This window comes from Pygoscelis adeliae, unplaced genomic scaffold (assembly GCF_000699105.1).
Source record: "Pygoscelis adeliae isolate BGI_AS28 unplaced genomic scaffold, ASM69910v1 Scaffold9, whole genome shotgun sequence".
NCBI classification, from domain to species: Eukaryota; Metazoa; Chordata; class Aves; order Sphenisciformes; family Spheniscidae; genus Pygoscelis; species Pygoscelis adeliae.
Genome location: NW_008825557.1, coordinates 695,238 through 700,309, shown reverse-complemented (window position 1 = coordinate 700,309; position 5,072 = coordinate 695,238).

Below are 5,072 nucleotides of genomic sequence, written 5' to 3'. Positions count from 1 at the left end.
GAAAGAGCATGAGGAGGAAGAAGTGGCAGAGATGAAGCATTATGAGCTGACCACAACCCCCATTCTCTGTCCCCCTGTGCTGCTCAGGGGGAGGAGGTAGAGAAGTCGGGAGTGAAGCTAAGCCCAGGAAGATGGGAGGGGTGGGGGAAAGGTGTTTTTAGATTTGTTCTTATTTCTCATTATCCTACTCTGATTTGATCAGCAATAAATTAATTTAATTTCCCCAAGTTCGAGTCTCTTTTGCCCATGTTGGTAATTGGCGAGTGATCTCCCTGTCCTTATCTCAATCCACGAGCTTTTCGTTGTATTTCCTCCCCCTGTCCTGTTGAGGAGGGGGAGTGACAGAGCAGCTTGGTGGGCATCTGGGAGCCAGCCAAGGTCAACCCACCACAGCACAGAGCTGGGAGGTACAACACCAGACAGGTTTCAATTTCTGCCCGAGCTGAAGGAGAGGCAAAAGCCTGGTGAAGAGATGCAGATGCTGTTCCATCTCTGTTGACTGCTTTAATATTAGGAGTTAGAATTTCTATAAAGTGTCACTAACTAAAGCTAAAAATAACACCTTTTATCTGTATGTTTTCAAACATGAACCAGGATAGCATTGTCACTAGCTTACTAGGATTTCAAGCCTCTAGTGAAAAGAGCAACTAGTTCAAAGTATCTACTTCACGCTACATTCTAGCAGGCTGTAGATGAGGCACTTAGGGACATGGTTTAGTGGGCATGGTGGTGTTGGGTTGACGGTTGGACTCGATGATCTTAGAGGTCTTTTCCAACCTTAATGATTCTATGATTCTAGGCTGAGAAGCTGATCTGTTCCACCTAGAAACAGCCAACTTCAAACTTAATCAGCAATATTGATATTCATCCAGCAACACTATAATGAGCTAGGGAGATGCACAACATAATGGATTAACACCTTTTTTTTTTTTATATTTCTGTTACAGTACTTGAGCAATTAGACTTTTCTGGGTTTTCTTCCCCCCACAAAGTTGTCTAACAGCAAGATGCATTTTGTTACAATTCAAACATCATTGTTAAAACAAAATAAAGAAAGGAACTGAGGTTTAAAAACTCATCTCTCTTTGATGACTATCCTCAAATTCTGCAGCTCCCCTGCTTTCATTTAAAAAGAGCCTTTGCCATTTATTTCAATGGGACAAATATGCCACACATGCCTTCAAGGTTACAAACGAAAATTTCTAAAAAGGAGCCATATGTAGGCTGATGCAGTGAGACCTGCCCATATTATTCACTTACTGTATACTCCTACAATTTAGGACATTTATGTAAATAACATTCAAATAGAAACCAAGATTATTTTTTTCCTGATCTTAAACTTCTGTACGTATAAAACTAAGGTCATGTATTTTAACTGCTAACCACTGAAGCTCCCAGATTCTTGTTCTCTGCAACTAAAAAATAGACATGAGTATCCAGCTCTTAGAGCTATAGAAGTAAATTTTCAAAAACAAACTAATACAGCACTGGCTTCCCGAATCTACATGGATATATCTTTAGTGCTGTCCTTGGTGCTCACAGCTCTCATGAATAGCAACTATGTGAAAATAAGTCTGTCAAGTATCTTTGTTGTTCTCAAAAGGCTGACTTCATAACACTGACAAGAATCATTCCAACTTGAGTCTGCTGCTCAAGAAGTCTGTAAGTGGCATAAACAGAGCTATTCAAAAGGATGGATGGTTAAAAAAAAAAAGAGGCTGCAAGAAAGGTAGACAGCCTCTACCTGTTCCCCCCTTTGGAACAGGAGAGACACATAATACACACACACAGTAGAAGGAAAGAAGGCAGTGAACTACAAACACCTTTTGCTTTCTAATAGCTGAAAGTGACAAAAATATGGAGAGAGAGCAATCAAAAAGCTTAATAATTTGAACAAGCAAATAATTATATGAAAGGATGTACACTGTAAGAGAACCCAGAAGTAACACTCTGAAAGAGAGAGTGATCACTTGCTTAAGCAAATTATATATAACACTGCGGATGGCTATAAGCTGAACTTTTATGTGCTGCTCTGCCTTATCCTTGATTTTCTACCTACTAATTTTCCAGACGTTAAATTTCTGACAGCAGAACAATCTACTACAACCCACTACTTCTGTCTTAATTGCCTACAGAATATTAACATGTATTCCAAAAGCATAAAAACCATCTTAAACCACAGTACACCAGAAAACAATTGCCTAGTAGAAATGGCTTTGAGCAAGGGTTAACCTTCAACAGAAATAGGCTAAAATGACTAGAATAGTCATTTTAGATTTTTTTTTCTTCTGAAATGAGGACATTATTCCATCAAAATATTGCAGTCACCAAATGCTTCTATCTCTAGGTCCAGAAGCAAGAGAAAAATTCCTGTAATATATCTGGAGGACTATATCTCATCCTCCTCACTTGCAGCTTGAGAGTTTAAACATCCACAGACCTGAATTAGGCATCTAGGTATGGTCTGGGGTGCATACACAAGAAGCAAGAAAAGCTTTCAGGCTCACAGACTTTTCATCAGTTCACACAGAAAGCAGAATAATTAGTGTTTCCTTTTAGGTGCAGCACACCCCAGATACAAGCTCCGAGACCCTGGTAACTACAGTGTTTAAGACAATGTATACACCCAAAGGCTTACGCACTTACAGAATCAGGCAGTGGCTCTATGAGAGGTTTAAAGACTGTAATTTTTGAGCTTTGCACTGCAAAATAGGGTGGTAGGAAGAACCTAACCATTTAAATCTTTTTGTGAAAGCCTTACATCTTTTTTCTCTAGGCTTTTAAAACTTTCTTTATAATTAAAAAAATAATAATCTTAAATTATGTTTGGAAAAACATCAGAATTTAAACTCTCAGATTAGTTATATCACCTTTCAGTGCACACTGAAAATCATTAAGAAACCACAAGCTGCAGTTGCAAGTGAAGTTAACACCACACAACAATACAGAACTGTTGACATGAACGCCAGCACAACATGACTGAAAGACAGGAACAAAAGAAAAATAAGCCACATAGGAAAGGCAAATTTGTTCTTATCATCAAGATAATTCATCACTGCTTCTCCCCTTTCTCCATGCTTTGCTAAGCAACATGAAATAGCCAAATTTTGTATGGCAATTAACATCATAAAGCAGTATAAAGTTTCTAAAAGATTTCAGTACAAAAAGCTGTACGTAGCAAGCTCAGTATACAAAAATGTTCTCATACACTGTCAATGTTAAACTAAAGGTACCAACATGCCTTATAATAGTCTAAAGCCCCAGGGAACGTTCTAGCAGTAGAAAACATCTTATTAGCCATGACAGACAGATCAAGTCAACCTCCTGTTAGAACTGTGAATCACCCCATGTACATTCTTAATATACAAGTTGCTGAATTCTTTTGAGCAAGGAGAATCTCTAGGATTCAGTGAAGATCAATTGAACTTTCACAGATGATAACAAACCAGAAGAAAACCCGTTTCATTAGTAATGGAATGATGTCCCATAGACCTCATATATCTGAGGACATACGAGGAACAAGTAATATAAGGAAAATAGGGTAACGACAGTCAGAGTTAGTATCTTGTGTTTTTCCTCCTAGATCAGGAGAAACAAGCATTTTCTGGAAGAGGACAAAGAGATCACAAAGCAAGACTTTCCCTCATTGTCTTTATTTGATTAATAAGTCCATCATATTTGTCTTCCATGTCTAGTTCCCTAAAACATTACAATTCTGCTATTTCCTTCAGTAAAAATTCATCAAGACATATTTAAAAGAAAAAAAAAATCAAACTGAGCCCCTAATAGCATCCTAAATTATATGTAAGATGTATGACAAGCTTTACCACTTTTAGTTCATACTGCCAAAACTTCAAAATATAAATGAAATATTATGGACAATAGAACTCCATTGTAAAAACTGTAAGCCCTTAATCCTGAAAAAAAACAAGACTGAAAAATAAGCGTATTAATACTCTCCATCTTGACTCCAGAATTAACTTCATGGAGGAGGAAGCTGGATCTGTTCTTCTGTTATGGTTTACCATCATAGTAAATCAATCCAGTGCACAGGATAGCAAATAATTAACACCCCTCTGCCTGGATTACTCAGATCCACCCAACATTTGCACCTTTGCTCAAGCCAAAGATACATACTACTGGGTCCTGACTCTAGCTTTCACTGCAACAAATGGACTATTCCTCTGTAGCCTCCTCTAGAACACAACTTTTCTTCAAGAACTAATGAGAGATTAGCTTTTGAGCAGAAAAGCGAAGAAAACACAAGAAGTGAGAGGTAAACTGGGAAGATTACTCCCTTCTCCACAACCAAGGAATACTTCAGTGATACACAAAAACGACAGAAAGGGGATTAATGTCATTTTAAGGAAAAGGAAGCTGTAGCAGTCAGAGGCATAAGGAGATTCCTTATCTATCAAAGCAGATGCTACTTGCAGAGAGACACTTAAACTCATTCTCCAAATCAGAGAATAACACACGATTGTGTGGACCTCTGGAGGAAACCTCACAAAAGTTTCATGAAGAATGAAGGAATAGCCAAGAGCATTAGCATCTTATTGATGTGGTCAGTCAAAATGGTAGATATCTGAAGCACCTGTAAACACAAATACTAGTCAGTGCAATATTTGGGCTAATTGTGCAAAAGTTAAAACAATTATGAAATAGGTAATGCCTCACTTCAAATATGCACACATACACTCTTTATATAGTTTATGTGAAATTTTCTCATTAAAATGAATATTTACACCATTGAACAAAGCAGACAGTACAGAACTACCATAAACTCAACCTGCCATCAGTCACAAGAGAAAACTTTTTTCATACAGCAGTCTTAATGAAATCAAGAGGACCATTCAAGAAGAACACAGACTGTAGTCTAGAATTTTTTTACTAGTCTAATCTTGCAACTTGTGATTTCCTTGAGAATTCTCAGGAGGAGAACACAGCAAGTCAGCTAACTAAAACAGAAGGAAAAACCAAGTCAGCAGTGTGACACATCTTATTCCCTTAGCTGCGAGGCTTCAGCTTGCTGCTGCTGCTTATCTTCCGGAAATAAGTCCTAGGCTGTTCTT